This window comes from Sarcophilus harrisii, chromosome 6, assembly GCF_902635505.1.
Source record: "Sarcophilus harrisii chromosome 6, mSarHar1.11, whole genome shotgun sequence".
In the NCBI taxonomy this organism is placed as follows: domain Eukaryota; kingdom Metazoa; phylum Chordata; class Mammalia; order Dasyuromorphia; family Dasyuridae; genus Sarcophilus; species Sarcophilus harrisii.
Window position 1 is genome coordinate 92,246,226 of NC_045431.1, and position 17,715 is coordinate 92,263,940.

General features: G+C 35.0%; 1 protein-coding gene and 1 long non-coding RNA gene across 3 annotated transcripts in view; one reads left to right on the forward strand and one right to left on the reverse strand.

The window, feature by feature from the left end:
- Positions 1–17,715, reverse strand: part of MARCHF1 (membrane associated ring-CH-type finger 1) — a 1,010,725-nt gene that overhangs the window by 907,713 nt on the left and 85,297 nt on the right. The window lies entirely within an intron of this gene.
- On the forward strand, positions 7,320–14,476 carry LOC116419965. The gene is made up of 3 exons (XR_004230291.1): positions 7,320–7,521; positions 12,912–13,032; positions 14,254–14,476. It is a non-coding gene; the product is annotated as an uncharacterized LOC116419965 (long non-coding RNA).

The window sequence follows — 17,715 nt, forward strand, 5'->3', positions numbered from 1 at the left end:
TGGCTGCAAGTAACAAGTGCCAGATTCTGAATTCTGATACTTTGGACAATCTGCCTAGATCAAAAATCAAAAAGGAAAATAAATCCATAAGAGTATCTTTTTCTCCCTCATCTAGGGAGATCCTCCTAGGAGGAAGCCCTTTGGAGTATGATGGAGAAAACCAACCCCAAAAGATAATGTATATGAGTACCAACTGCTCTATTCCTGCCCACTTCCAGTCTTTCAGATATTTGACAGATTTTATACTTACAAATGAACTACTTCATATTACTTTATTCTGAAGACCAATCTCCAAAAAAGTCCCCAAAGATTAGATTTCAATTCAAGAAATACTACAAAAGCATAGAATTAAGATCATGAATAGAAATTCAGAAAAGGTTTCAGATACTGTTAGCTATTACCCATAAACAAAGGGGGGAAATCTGGAAGTAAATGGGCCCCCAAAGATAGTCAATGAACACAGCACTTGCTACAAAAAATCTTTTGCAAGTTGGGCAATCTGTTAAACTCTAAATCAAGACAATAAGGCAAAGAATACACTACAAACTGGTAAACTGAGTTCTTACATTTATTTAAAAAAAAAACATTTTGCATCAATGGCAAGTTATATTTAGGTGGTTCTTCCTTTTCCTTTTCCCCTATCATTGACTAGTACAAAAGTGTTTCAAAGCACAACAGAAAACTGCAGCAGGCAAGAGATTTGACTTATCTTTTATTAATCATTTCCCCTGAACTTTCATAAATTCTAAGAAAGTTGTTAAGAATGAGCCCCAAGTGCTGATTCATTTTCAACCAAATGCTTTGAATTGAACAAAGTTGACCTAGAGCATAAAGGCAAAAAGGGAATGTGAATAAGGAGCATCTAAAAAACAAGTACTTTTTTTTTTTCAAACTATGATAGAGCAGAAAAAATATCAGCTCAGGAGCCAAGGACTGTAAGTCTGAATCCTGGATCTGGCACCTAAAAAGGTCTGTGTTAGCTTAGATAAGTTACTTGGCCTTTATAAGAATCAATTATCTTATCTACAAATGGAGGGTGATGGGGTCTTAACCGACATCTAAAGTTCCCACCATCTCTGTATGTACAGTTTTCCTTTCTATATTGTGGGAGATTAAGGGCACAGCATCCCTGGGATCTAGAAAAGCCTTATAAAAGTTTTTAGCTTTCTCTTCATACCAGATCAAATGTCTGAATTATTATGATATTAATATCATACAATAACATTTGTATTACAATACAAATACATTTTATGCATTTCTCAGTTTTAAACATTTTCTGTATTGTCTGTTACTTTTTATGTATCATCTAAAGATTCTGCAAAACTCCCAAAACTCTTATAATTGCTTAGGCTAACTTCTAATATATCAAAACCATGATGAGGAAAGTGGCAATGTGAAAGGAATATAGCTGCACTGAATTTATGGACAAATTCTGTTTTTTCCTCTACAATAAAAATCCCACCTAAATAAATATACTTTCATTCAAAGAAGGAAGAGAAGAAAGAAGGAAGAGGAAGAAAAAAGAGCATTAATAAATCAACAAGCATTTATTAAGAATCTATTTTCTGGCTTATATCCTAAAGAGAGATCTTAAAGAAGGGAAAGGGGCCTGTATGTTCAAGAATGTTTGTGGCAGCCCTCTGTGTAGTGGCCAGAAACTAGAAACTGAGTGGATGCCCATCAATTGGAGAATGGCTGAATAAATTGTGTGAATATTATGGAATATTACTGTTGGTAAGAAATGACCAACAAGATGATTTCAGAAAGGCCTGGAGAGACTTACATGAACTGATGCTGAGTGAAATGAGCAGAGCGAGGAGATCCTTATATACTTCAACAACAATACTATATAATGATCAATTCTGATGGACCTGGCCATCTTCAGCAATGAGATGAACCAAATCAGTTCCAATGGAGCAGTACTGAATTGAACCAGCTACACCCAGTGAAAGAACTCTGGGAGATGACTAAGAACCATTACATAAAATTCCCAGTCCCTATATTTTTGTCCACCTGCATTTTTGATTTCCTTCACAGGCTAATTGTACACTATTTCAGAGTCCGATTCTTTTTGTACATCAAAATAACGGTTTGGTCATGTATACTTATTGTGTATTTAATTTGTACTTTAACATATTTAACATGTATCAGTCAACCTGCCATCTGGGGAAGGGGGGTAAGGAGGGGAAAAATTGGAACAAAAGGTTTGACAATTGTCAATGCTGTAAAATTACCTATGCATATAACTTGTAAATAAAAAGCTATAATAAAAAAAATTTAAAGAATCTATTTTCTGTCAGGTACTGTTCTAGGTAATGGGGTTACATATACAAAAGCAGAAAACTTCTTTCCCTTAAGGTATTTGCAGACAACATGGAAATGGGGTGTGTGTGTAGTATAAGTGCACATATATATAATATAAAAAACAAATATAAGATAATTATGAGAGAAAGGGCACTACTAGCTATGGGAAACACAACTTAGTATTGAATCAGAATAGAAATTTTAAGGCAGATGTGAGGAAAGAGTAATTTCAGGGAAGGGGAATCCAGTGCAAATACAGGCGAATAGGAGATAGAGAATCAACCACAAAGAATACTAAGAAAGACAACTAGTTTTAATGGTAGAGTATTTAAAAAGAATGAATATGAATTAAATTTGACTGGGTCCAAGTTTTGAAGTACTCTCTATTATTATAAATATATCATGTATTCAATGCAGCAACCTGGTTAAAAATATGTTCATTTCTCTTTTAAGATGTTAGGGAAGCAGGAAGTTGTAATTCTATCTGATTCTTCCAAGTCCATGCTCTTTCTGAATGCTACATATAAAAAGGAATCAAACCCATAAAAAGCATGGAAAGAGATTTAATAAGCATAATGTTAGGAGAGTTATTTCATTCATATGTGCAAAGCACAACAGGCATTCCTGGTAATCTCCCCATCCAAATCCATAGCTATCATGAAACCGTTTGCATTTGACAACTCTTAATGAAGGTTGTTTTTGACTTGAAATGCAATAACCACTCCACTTTCACTTACTAGGGTATTCATATGGTCCCTATTCAGGGAGTTGCCCAAGTAACCCTGTCTAAAGGTATCAAGAATACTGCCAATCATGCCCATACCAGCTACACTACCCCAAGTGTCTCCCATGACCAAAAAGTAAAAGCCCTTTTAAAAATCATTAACCTTATTTCTGCCTTCTCTCAACTATTTATACCTCTCTTACTCATATTCCAATTAGCACTATACTTAGTGGTGCTCAGATTTCATCTCTTCTACTAGGTTTATATTCCAATCAGTAGGAATTGATTTTTTTGTTTGTTTTTAATTATTCTTTTATCTCCATCAATACCTAGTGCAGAATTTTGAATATGGTTATTTTTATAACTATTTACTGAAGTAAATTTATTGCCACTATTCAAAAATACTTGGAAAAGAGAGTTCTTAAGAATATTTCTGCATACATATTTAGTTAAGAAAGGAAGTTGTTTAAAATGTAAATTAAATGAAGATTTTTCAGAACTAAATTTGTTGACAATATCACTTAGAAACACATAAACCCAATAAGGTCTTTACAGATGTAAACATCTTTCCCATCGAGAAATCTCAAGAAGACATATAATTTCTTTTATTTTAATTAAGTGTCTTAAAATATTAATAAGCATTTCCCCTCTATTTTCATACTCCCCACTGCACAAGTGAAAAAGATAAAAAGAAAAAAGAAAACTTTGGAAGCAAATAGGTTTAATTGAGCAAAGTAAAATCCTCCCTGTCCAAAACTGTCTCTGTCCAAAACTGTAGAAGACATCTAGTTTCTCAAAGGAAATCCTTCCTAGTGGGAAAAATCAAGCCCCAATCTAACAGGTAAACATTTAAAAAAGAATTGTTGAATGAATAATATATATCTTGCTCAAAAGCTTGATAACTACAAATGCAACTCAACATCCTGTAAGTATGCTGTCAAGATTAAATCAAATGGAAAGAAAACCCAGAGAAAATTTATTTACTATCAGGTAGCCTACTGCCATTTTTTAGGTAAAGGAAAACAAATCCACTTATTAACTGCAAGAATAACTTACATATTTGCATAGTGTGGGCTAATGAAAAAACCTTGGCAGTCAACAGGATGCATCTGTTAAATGCCAGATGAATTTGCCAAATAGGATGATGCAGTGGCAACTACAAAATCATGCTCCTTTTGAGGGCTTAATACTTGCACTTCAGTCTCAAATCTTTAAGACTTACAATATATTGCATTATATATGCAATTATGAATATTATGTATATATTATGTTATAAATACATATTATAATAAATAAACATAAATCAATTATAAATAAGGAGATGAATGAGCTTCACTAGAGAGGGTGATAAGCAAAGTAATAACTAGAAACATTGTACCTATATTGAGGGTGAAGGTAGGGTACTTCTGAAAGGTAAGGAAAAGTTCTAGTACAGCAAGGCAGGCAAGAGTAAAAGCACCCCATGGATGGTGCTTTGATATCCTTTCCCCTTTCCATAATGAAACAAAGTCCTAGATGGCCCATCCAAGTTTTAATTTTTGGCAAAATCCAAAGAATGAAAACTCATGGCATTATTAACAAATTTAAAAGTAAAGAAAATTATCAAGAATTTAAGTAAACAAAATATTAGAAAAGTTAGGTATATAGATCTTTGGAGAAAAATGAATGGAGACAGAAAGGAGTTTTTTTTCTCAGTGGAACTGAAAACTTATTCATGGAACTTATTCAAAAATTGACCATGTATTAGGACACAAAAACCTCAAAATCAAATGCAGAAAGGCAGAAATATTTAATGATTTCTTTTCAGATCATGATGCAATAAAAATCACATGCAATATAAGTCAAGGAGAAAATAGACCAAAAGTTAATTGGACATCAATTCCCTTGAAATTCTTGACCTTTTGTTCTTCCAGATGAACTTTGTTACTATTTTTTCTAGATCTGTAAAATAATTTCTTGGGAGTTTGATTGGTATGGCATTAAATAAGTAGATTAATTTATGTAGTATTGTCATTTTTATTATATTCTTTCAACCTACCCATGAGCATTTGATATTTTTCCAACTGTTTAGGTCTGACTTTATTTCTGTGGAAAGTGTTTTGTAGTTGAGTTCATATAGTTCCTGACTTTGCCTTGGCAGAGAGATTTCCAAATATTTTATATTGTTGACAGTTATTTTACTGAAATTGAAACTATTTCTAGTCACATGAAAAGATGCTGCAAATCATTATTGATCAGAGAAATGCAAATTAAGACAACTCTGAGATACCATTACACACCTCTCAGATTGGCTAAGATGACAGGAAAAGATAATGATGAATATTGGAGAGGATGTGGGAAAATTGGGACACTAATACATTGTTGGTGGAATTGTGAACAGATACATCCATTCTGGAGAGCAATTTGAAACTATGCTCAAAAAGTTATCAAACTGTGCATAGCATTTAACCTAGCAGTGTTTGTACTGGGCCTATATCCCAAAGAGATCTTAAAGGAAAGAAAGGGACCCACACCCACATGTGTAAAAATGTTTGTAGCAGCCCTTTCTGTAGTGGTAAGAAACTGGAAACTGAGTGGATGCCCATCAATTGGAGAATGGCTGAATAAGTTCTATAAGAAATGATCAGGAGGATGATTTTAGAGAGGCCTGGAGAGACTTACATGAACTTATGCTAAATGAAATGAGCAGAATATTGTATGATGATTAATTCTGATGAATGTGACTCTTTCCAACAATGAGATGATTGATGCCAGTTCCAATGATCTTATGATGAAGAGAGCCATCTATACCCAGAGACAGGACTGTAGGAAATGAATGTGGATCACAAAATAACATTTGCACTCTTTTTGTTATTGTTTTCTTGCATTTTATTTTCTTTTTTTATCTGATTTCTCTTGTGCAGCAAGAGAATTATATATTTTTATACACATTGGATTTAACATATATTTTAACATGTTTAATATATATATTGAATTGCTTGTAATCTGGGGGAAAGGAAGAGAAAATCTGAAACACAAGGCTATACAATGGTCAGTGTTCTCAAATTATCCATGCATATTTTTGAATATAAAAAGCTTTATTAAAATGTTATCATATACTTGTCATTAATTTTTTTTACATAATATACCCAAAAGCTGCAATTTTGAATACTAAATTAATTATATAATACTTGTAATTTTCCTCAATTCAAGATTGAAAAAGATATACCAAAGCCTCAATTATTAGTTCTTGGTAAACAAAATACTAAATGTTGTTTTTCAGAAAACAAACATTCCCACTTCTTGTAGATGACAGCAAAGGGAAAAGCGAATATCTGATATTATGCTAAGCCACTTCTTAATTAGAAATCAAAATTCACATTTATAGAAATAATTAACAATACTCCAGAACATAAAAGTTCAGAAGACAATCCTCCCTGTTCTTTCTTTTCAATCTTCTTTCAAAGAATAGTTAACCAAATTTTGTTGGCAGATTTTAAGGAGAAAGCAATTAAGAAAAATCAGATTTTAATAAGCCATATAACTTCAGGAATACTCTCTCTCATATTTTCTCTTTCTATGAGCTCTCTGTGATAGAATGTTAGAGCTGGAGGAAACTTTAGAAAACTACAGTCTTCTTATTTTATAGAAGAGGAAACTATGTTCCAGAAAAATTAAAGTAACATGTCCATGTCACAAAACTGACAAAGTCAGAGATATTATAACTTCATTTCCATAATCAGCTCACTCTTCACTTTATGGACAAAATTTTGCCTGAGACAGCCCTTCTCCTGAGTTTCAGAGGCTTTTCAGACCTTTTTCTAATATCCCTTATTATTAAATCAGAAGGTATATTAACAATTATTTAGATTAAGATATTTTCCAGACTAATTCACTTGTGCAAAGGAGGATGAATGGAATACCCTAGAATAATTCATTGGACACACAGAAATGTATGCAATTGGACTACTGATCCATTTTATCCCAGTAGACTGTTTTTCTGGGAAACAGAGTTAGTTTGGAATTAAAAAAAAAAAAAAAAAAGGGAAAATATATAAGAAGAAATTACCTTCAACAAAAATAGGATGAATAAAAGCAATGTGCAGGAACAATTATAGGATTGGGGAAACAAAGAGCTTAAAAAATATAGAACTCACAATCCAATTGGAGTTAAAAGACATTGTCATTAAAAAAAATATACAAGACAGAATACCTTAAAAATCAAGTGAGAGTGAAATATAGCACAAGGCCTCAAATCTCATTTTCCTTCAGAAGGTTGACTAAAGTGTTCAAGGCTTCAGAATGTCTGTCCTGCAGTATATTCATGTCATGTGTCTTCATTTGGATTATTAGCCCCTAGAGTCCAGCAAACACGTCAAAGCTTAAAGTTATTTTATAGCTCACACTGTCTCTTTATCTCTGCCAGATGGAGTTACTATACGCTAATGAATATAGAAGAATCTCATAAAAAACCCTAAAATGACAGGATTTGAAAATTCTCCTTTTCAACTAAGGTAATTAGATCAAAAAGGAAAGGGAAGGGAAAAGAAGGAAAGGAAAGAGAAGGGAAACAAAAGGGAAAGGGGGAAGGGGAGAGGGAAAAGAAAAAAGTGAAGTAAGAAAGGAGAGAGGGAGGCAGGGAAGGAAAGAAGGAACCTTAATTAGAATGCCTTTTGATATGTTGATATCTAGGCAAAAAGGGGAATTTTACTAAGCAGTGTGAAATTTATATATAATCTACAAGCCATTTATCAAGGCTTGATGGATCAGCTTTCAGAGAACCCAATGCATACTTATCCCCTCAGTTATTAATGCTCTATTTGTCCTCCACCATAATGTTCTTTATACTTTGTATACATGGTATTTAATTATCTTCCAATAGAAGTAAGTACTTTAAAGGGAGAAACTATTCCCTTTTTCATATTTTTTGTCCTTATAATCCTAGAGGTTGGTACAGTGTTTTCATTGTAGGGGATGCTTCATTCATGAATACATGAAAGAAGTGTAATAGAAATTTACTTTCTTTTGGGGAAGAACAAGTTTCTTGAAAATACAAAGAAATTAGTAGAGCACTAAGCCTGATTCAGTGGTTGCCATCTACAAATCTCAACTCCCTAATAATACTGAGCAATAAACTTAATCTCTCTCAGGAAATCAAACCAATTCTTTCCCTTGCATTTTTTTGCCTATGATAGCTATAGTGAAAGGCCTGCTAATGTATCACTAACTTCATAGACATACAAGTAGATAGTGATTATTGTAAAGAACAATTTAAAGGCAATGGAAAATTCTTAACTCTTTTAAATACTTTCATTTCAATGAAAAGAACATGGGAAATCAGCTAGAGGAAATGAACTTTTCTTTTCAGTTCAGGGCTACAATCAAGATTGACCTAAGAAGACATTGTTACACAGATTTAAAAAGAAAGTTTATTAAAAACACTTTGGCAAAGAACAATTAACAAATCAATTATATCTGTCAGAATATACAATATTCTATACTCATGGTATGTCAGCTAGATAGGATCATAAAGCATAGAGTGCTGGGCCTAGACTCAAGAAGCTTCATCTTAGAGATCAAATCAGGCCTCAGACATTTGCCAGCTGTGTGACTCTAGACAAGTCACTTAACCCTGCTTGACTCAATTTCCTTATCTGTAAATTGAGCTGGAGAAGGAATCAGCAAACCACTCCAGTATTTTTGCCAAGGAAATCCGAGATGGGTTCACAAAGAGTCAACCACAATTGACAATGACTGAACAACATCAGCAACAGACTTATAGTCCCTGACCATTATAACAAAAGGAAGGAAATATATTTACTTCTTTTCTTGTTGCAAGTTGGTCTAAAAGTCTTTATTTGACACCATTACTCCATACTGCTTTACCATTCTCCAAACTCCTTTACTACTTACATCTATAGCACAAGATTTAGCAATTAATCACATACTGCTTTTTATTACAATGAAGAGCTTCACATGGTTATATATTTCAACTTTATCTAAAAAATATAAAATCCTTAAAAGTAATTTTTCTTTCTTCTTAACTGTCTTTCACTATTCCTAGGACAAGTGCTGAGCACACGGCAAGTATTCAATAAATAAATCACTGTGGAATATAATGACATTGAATTGAATGTGGCAAATCTTTTTTGAAGTTATTCTGAACAACCCTTCCATTACTTAATGCCCCTCTCCACCATACTGCTTTTGCTTCTCATTTACATGGTATCTCCAAAATCCAAAGTGAAAAATGGGACAGATAAAGCAATGTCCTGGTGTGGGGTTAGATGATAGATAAGTCTGGAATCTATGGAGTTTAATGCTTTGTGATCACTCTCAAAGATACTAATAAACAGTATTACAATTCATATTCACTTATTTTCTCATGTAAAATTTTATTTCTTGCCAAAAGAGATGGATACATATTGAAGAACAAAATCTTACAGAGTCAACACTCCCTTGCAAAACAACAAATCATCCAAGTGTCATTCCAAGAAAAGAGGATAGAGAGATCTGTCTTTTTAACCATGGTCCTAATCATCAGAAATTTGAGATTTTGGTTGGAGAAATAAAGAGCATTCTTACATGTTCCCTAACAAAGACCTTCTTACTCCTGATGCGCAGAAAAGGCAATTAAGAACTATTTGTGAAAAATCATTTTAGGTCTCAACAGCAAGTTTGCAATTCATTCTCATCAATTGGATTTTATCTCTATTGTTCATCAAGTTCAACTCTTTCCTCCTCCCTCTCATCCAGGAAACTCTGACACAACTTTCTCTGTACAAAATTATGCAGCTTACCAAATTTGCTTCCACTGTCTCTTTCAAGTTCAGATCCTAAAATAAAGCAGCAGGAAATACAGTTTCATTTGGAAACTTAACTCTGGAAAACTACCAAATAGGGAATTTGGAGTAAAATGAGAAAATAATTTGTAGAGTAAAGTAAAAAACCTGGGGATTTTGTGGGGGTTTTTTGTTTTATTTTGTTTTTAAAGGAAGAAATAGGCTGTTATTGAATATTCTACTCTATTTATCAATTAGATAGTACAAGTATGGTAGCAATGGAAGTGTTTATGGTTTCCTCATTTGTAATCTGGATATGGTTAAACTTGTATGACCTGACTTATAGGGATGTGATAAAAACAACAACAACAACAACAACAACTACAACAACAACAAAAACCATTTCAAGAGCCTGAAAATGAAGTTTAAAATGTGAATATTTCTAGTAAAATTTAAGGTCCTTGAGGACAGACTTTTTGTGTGTTTGTCTTAGATCATCACTGTATTGTATTGTGAGGGTAACATAAAATATTGATAAAGGACTTGAAAATACTTATTTCCCTTCTCTGATAAAGAGCAAGCATTCAATGTACAATGAATAGATTTGAATTAAGAAATGAGTACATATATTTCAGGTAGAAGGACTGCATTCTAATGTCACAAGTAGCCTAAAACATGGAAGACTGGTTGGAAATTCAGGAAAATGTGAGTTCAGGTCACATCTCTGACACCCTGTGACTGACTTATCCTGAACAAGCCATACCAAAGAAATCAAAAGTGTAGAACACCCAAAAATAAATTATAAAAACAACAATAAGATGATATTTAGCAAGTACATAGTCCTTTAAAGATTGAAAAATATTTTATAAATACCACCTTAATTTGTCACAATGAGGCTCACAGGTAAGATAGCTGATTAATCAAAAGAAGGGAAAAGAGAAAGGAAGGAAGGAAGGAAGGGAGGGAGGAAGGGAGAGAGGGAGGGAGGAAGGGAGGGAGGGAAAAGAAGAGAGGAAATAGACATTTATATAGGGCTTACTATTTGGCAGGGACAGTGCTAAAACTTTACAAATATTATCTCATATGAAAGGGAAGTGCTGTTGTTATTCCCAGGGGGAAGGAAGGAAGGAAAGGAAGGAAGGAAGGAAGGAAGGAAGGAAGGAAGGAAGGAAGGAAGGAAGGAAGGAAGGAAGGAAGGAAGGAAGAAGAAGGAAATAAGTACTTTCAAGCCAAATATTTTATGCTATCCTAACAACTTCTTGGTAGGTAGGTGCTATCACCCCAATTTTTCTTTTACAGATGAGGAAACTGAATCATATAAACATTAAGAAACTTACCTAGGGAAACATAGATAGGAAGTATCAGATTTAGGATTTTTACTCAGATATCCCTGGTTCTAAATCCAGCACTGTATCCATTATGCCAGCTATATAAATATATTTTCTAACCTCTCTGCCAAAAAAAAAAAAAAAAAAAAAAAAGATTTTCCTTTCTATGGTGATTTGCTGTGGAACAATCTGAAAATACCCTGGGGAAGGGGGCGGGGGGGGGGGGGGGGGGGGGGGGGGGGGGGGGGGGGGGGGAGGGGGGAGGGGGGGGGGGGGGGGGGGGGGGGGGGGGGGGGGAGGGAAGGGGAAGAAGAGGAAAAGAGACCAGAAGAGAAAAAAAAAAAGGATAGATCAATAAACATCCTAAATGCTGAATTTTTATCTAGAAGGGAAAAAGACCTCCTCTTGACTATATATTCAATATTCAAACAGGTAAACAATCTCAGTGCATAAATACTTTTTTTTTAGCTGTGACACTTTACACTACATTATAGGTAGAGATGTACTAAGATATCACTATGAGTAATACTGTCAACTATTAGATGGGGTACTAAACTCTGTCAAGCAAGTTCTTAGAGGAAACTATGTGACATAGTTTAGATACTGGACTTGAAGTCCAGGATTTGAGTTCAAATTCTGAATCGATCCCTTCCTAGTTGTGTGATCCTGGGCAAATCACTTAACCTCTATTTATCAGAGTTTCCTCATCTGTAAAATGGCCATAATAATAGCATTTACCTCCCAGGCTTGTTGGGAGGATGAAATGAGAAGATATTTGTAAAGCATTATGCAAATCTTGAAGTGCTATATAAATGTTGATGATGTTTATAATGATGATGATGATAAATAGTTGTGATTGTTAATATTATTATCTATTATATAGCTCTTCAAGAACAGCCCTGAAAAAAAATCTGAATTTCAGGCAGAGTTCTCTCAAGTCTTTCTTTCATAAGACAAAATAGACGCTACTAAAGCTAAACCTAAATCCCAGCATAGATAGTTAATGAAGGCTTCTATGTAGATATTTCATGGAAGTTTACATTTCTTTTCCCCACATTTCCTATTCTACATAGATTCTATGTAGGAACTGTTCCTTTGACCATCTGATCCTTGAGAGGTTTTAGAATTCTGAGATGCAAAAAAGATATTTAAAATGAGGCTTGTAGTTGTTTCCTGTTGCTAAGAAACTGGGAAAAGAATAACAGTTCCCACATCATCAGGAATCACATTAATTTAAGGTAATTATCTTTCTTAACCCGATTAGATGGATTTTGTGAAGAACCTAAGATCCCATTTGAAGGCCAGCTCCTTCTAAGTGCCACTGTGAAGAGCCCATTCTGTGAAAGGGGAGAAGTACCTTATATATATAGATCAGGAGTAGGAAAATGGCAATATGTGCTGCACAGACTTGAAAAATAAGAAGGATACTCAATCCTCTGATTAGGCTTGTCAACAGGGAACTAAGTCTCAAAAAGACTTTTCTGGGGGAGTACGTTTGGGAAATAGGAGAGAATTTCTTGTTAAATTTTAAACTAATCTTCCTCTTCCTATCACCTCCTATTTCAGACAGACTCTTCCATTGCCTCCCCTTTGTCCCAAGTTTAATTCTTAGGTTAATATCCCCATAGAATATCTCTTGCTTCACTCTGCATGTTAAAAGAAGCCATTTTAACCTATGGCACTACTTTTGCTGACTGGAGAGAATGACATTAATTTTCTTGTTACCCCTCTGACATCTTGGAATCAAATGCATTGACATCTAGCATGCTGATGAGTCCCCATCTTCTCTTTCAGGGAGACTAAATTAAAGGCTGAGCTTTGGATGAAATTCAGAAGACGTCCAGAAGTGGGATGATGATGCTACAGGACAGCTCTGGGATGCTTTACCAACACTGTGGATAGAGGTTTTTCTCAGGTCAATCCAGTGGCCCTTCAAATCCCTGATATAAAAATGTACCTGATTCTTTAAACTGGTCATATCTATTTAACTGTGAAAAAAGATAGCATCTGAATTATTTGTGTAAAAACCATACCCAACCCATATCTAATTCATTTTCTTTTCCTGCTTTAAGTAAGACTTTCCCACTTAAATGGGAATTTAAAGTAAAATTTAAAGAAAAACTACAAAAAAGGGAGTCGAATATGAAGATCACATAGTTTAGCTATTAATTTATTGACATAGTACATGAAAGTTTGCAAAGTACTTTAGGAAAGCCAATACAAGAACTCAGGTCTCCAGAACCAAGGTACCCTCATTTCTATTTTTGGTCGGTATAAACTAAAAAAACATCCAAAACTCTCAGCCATTAAGCTCTGGATTCTACAATGAGAAATATTTCATGAAGAATATGACTTTTAAGCTATTACAATGGAAAGGGCAAAGGGTAGAAAACAACAATACTTAGGAAAGGCAGGAGTCCATTTTGCTGACTGAAGTCAAATATATGAAGCCTGGACAATTTTATACTTTGCAGAGTAGATGCATCTGGTTTGGGACACACACACACACACACACACACACACACAAAATGCATGAGAAATGATAGTACCAGAATGAATAAGCTAGATTCTGACAATCTAGCACTGCCAAAAAGACTACCAGGTACCCTCAGTTTCTTTGCCAGAATTAAAAGGAAAAGAAAAAAATGGCAGAGTAGCAGCAGCCTTGGAGGAATGAATTTTAGTTACACTCCAGAAAGTTCACTGCTTAGACTCTAAGTTTGTGTGGCAGATCTGAAAAGATTCAGGATTTAGGAAAATTTTAGTTCTGTTGAATACATATCAAAAGCAACTAGGTGACTTTACAGTCAGGAGGATTGGAGTTCTTTTCTTAACCACTTACTAGCTGTGGGATCCTGGGCTTGCCTTCATTTGCCCTCTCTTGATCTCAATTTCTTCACCTATAAAATTAGAATGATTAATATTAACAACTAACATTTATATAGGGCCTACTGTGTGCCCAGCACTATGCAAGGCACTTTATATATAAATATTATCTCATTTGATAAAAGTACCTACCTCGTGGGGCTTTTGTGAGGACTGACTTAGATGACACATGTAGTTTTGCAAATCTTAAAATGCTATAAATTATGATGATGATGATGATGATGACAATTATGCTTTGTTTTCCAAGTAGACCAAGAAAAGGTTTAAACTCTTCTAAGGATTGTCATCTGGTACACCCAAAGCAAAGGCTTTAACTTTCTGGATTACGAACCATTCTCTAGAAGATTGTGAAAGATATGTTCCTTTCCTCAGTCCTCCAAAATTGACTTGAAATTTTCCAAGAAGATTTTAAGAAATCTGAAACTCTGAAGACTACTTTCAGAAGAAAATTCTCAGATCTTTGAGTACAGATTAGGGAAAAAAAAAAAAAAAAAAAAAAAAAAAAAGCCCTGCTCTCTTGTTTGCAAACAAATAAAATAATTCTGTGTCCATTTTGGACTAAATCTATGAATGCCAAATATGTCTTGGGTCTATGAGGGGAAGGAAGAAGAGAAAGGAAATAGATATTTATATAGCATCTAGTATGTACAACATCAGTAATTGTGCCAAGCACTTCACAAATATGACTTTATTTAACCCTCATAATAACCCTGTGAGATTATTCATTTTACAACTGAAGAAACAGAGACAAACAGGGACAAAGTAATTCACCCAGGGTCATAGGGCTAAAAAGTTTCTGAGACTGGATTTGAACTCAGATCTTTCTGATTCAAGACCCAGTAATCTATGCATTAAACCGTCTGGTTGAAGTCTAATAGGGAAGGTGGATACTTTCAACACTCTTTTTCTACTCCTCTCCCTGTCCCTCTTCCTGTATCCCCCAACTTTTTTTGCCTTGATACTACCAAAACCTGTTCAGAAAGGACCTGCCAAATTCGGGTATCAACTCTTAATGAGCCTTAATGTGCTATCACTCCCAAGGAGTGTTCCCATTCTCAGAAAAAACAAAGCCCTGATTTGACTTAAGTCAAATGACTAAAATTCTAATTATAGAAATGTAGAAATGCACTAATTAGGTGAGATAGTATTTTTTAAAGGGATTGGGATAAACAAAAGGGAGAATAAGAGTCTATCTTGATGGCCCTGATAAATTAAGTGAGGAAGTTACCTATATCATCTTCCTTTAGGTAACCTGGATCCGGGCGATCTCATCCAGAATCAAAATCTGAATTTTTGATCTTTTAATTTGGGAAGATCCAACCTTATGGTGTACATTAATCACAGTGTATATTCATTCTATGTATAACAATTGTGCAGTCTTGGCAAAATAATTTTAATTATGAAGAAGAAAAGGAGAAAGCTTGGCAGAGTGAATCCAGAGCTGGCTATGAAGGCAGAAACACCTGACTGTCGAAATGTTGACACCGACTGGCTGTGTGACCCCAGACAAATCACTTGGACCCTCAGTGCCCCCTGGGAATTTTCTAACCTTTAAGTTTCAGAGCAGGTACCCATCTGCTTTGGTAAAGGGCACTAACTTCTTGAGAATTCCTCATACCAATAGAATCACAGGTCCATTCCAAAAATTAAAATGTGCAGCAACAACAACAAAACATAAGTGGCAATTTCTAAAAGACATCAAATGCTGCTCTACATCCAAATTCCTAAAAGGATAGCTTGCACCTCCGGGTCATTTCCTTCTCTCACCCCTGGGGCTTCATGAAGGGAAATTTGCATTGGCTTTTGTCTCTGTCTACTACCCAAAAAAATGTCACACAGAGAGGACCCTTTTGATTCCTCACATATTCTGCCTGAATTTCCAGGGGTGTCAATCCTACACTTGTCAGAAGTATTCAAATTCACTTGGCAAGTGAACATCAAACAGACTGTGTAAATAAGACCAGGAGACGCTCATCTTCACTTGGCTCCAGCCTGCCCAGTTCTGTGGAAAGTGGCCAAACCTCATCTCCTACACAAAGTACCAGGCTGGTAATGGCTCCATAAAACACTTCAGATCTCATTAAATCCAAGCACACAATGCCAGAAGGAGTAGTTGCAGCCAACCTTAACTTTCCACTCTATGGGCTTAATTGAAGGCAAATGGAAAGATTACTCTACAGGTCTGTAGCTTTCAATTATGTTGCCACCTTGTGGAAAATGAAGGAATGGATGGAGAAGGGGAAGGGGAAGAAGAAAGAAAAGGGTTGGAAGGAAGGGCAAGGTGAAGGGAAGGAAGGGTAAAGTGAAGGAAAGGAAGGGCAAGGTAAAGGGAAGGAAACAGGCTTTTGTTAAGTCCCTGCTAAGTGGCCAGCCCTGTGCTAAGCATTTTACAAAGATATAAATCAAGTGATAGATGCTAAATGATTTGCCCTAGTGTCCCAAACTTGTATCTGAGACCACATTTGGACTCAGATTTGTTTTACTTTAGGCCTGGTATGATACACACTGTTCCACCTACGTGGCTCAGTGATGAAGCAACAGTCAATATTATCCTTAATGCCTCAGGGACATTAAAAAGGTCAGCAGGTGCTCTAGATTCAATCTTGCCCAAATACCTCATTTTACAGATAAGAAAATCTTATCTGTAAATATAAGAGGAGGCTGCATGGCACACCTAGGTGGCAGAGTAGAGAGAATGCTGAGCTAAATCAAGAAGATTCGAGTTCAAATTTAGCCTCAGATATTCTATAAGATCTTGGGCAGCTGTTATTTAATTTTAATTAAATTTAATTAAAATTTTAATTTAATGGGGATAATAATAGCACCTATCTCCCAGGGTTATTGTGAGGCTCAAATGAGATAAGAATTGCAAAGTACTTAGCACACAGTAGGCATTCTACAAATGTTAGTTTAGGAGTGGCTAAGGAGTGCAGTGAATAGAGTGCCAGACCTGGACTCAGCTGAATCCTGATCAAATCCCACCTCTAGGTTCCATTAATCTACTTTGGCTTTTGATTCTTCATCTGTAAGATGAAAGGGATGGACTGGATGGTCATTAAAGATTCAAACTCAAGTCGTTCAACTCTAAGGTTCTTTCCACTATACTATGTCACCTGATAATTACAGCTTCATAACAACAGAGGTGGGGCAGCTAGGTGCATAGTGGATAAGGCACTGGGCTTGGGTCAGGAAAACTCATCTTCCTGAGCTCAAGTCTGAATGAGACACTTCCTAACTGTGTGACCTTGGGCAAATCACTTAACCCTGTTTGCCTCAGTTTCCTCAACTGTTAAACAAGCTAGAGAAGGAAATGGTGAATCACTCTAGTATCTTTGTCAAGGAAACTCCAAATAGGGTCAAAAATAGTTAGATAACACCTGAATATCAACAACAATAACACAAAGAAAATGTTCTATGCTTCAAAACACAGAACACTGTACCATGCAATATTGTATCATAAAGAAAAAAGAGAAGAATTAGGATGTTATATTGTATACTATTTCAAGAATATGCAATTGTCAGAGTTGGATATTGGTTGCATTATATTGGTCATAATTACTCTATAATGTAAAAGTTTTAAAAAAAGATTTTACCAATCCAAAAAAAAAAAAGTAATACTATGCAAACAAACCAGTGATAAGTCTCTCTGAACATTGTTAAACTGGTCTACACCCATCAGATGCACTTTATATAACAAAGACCCTATTCAAAA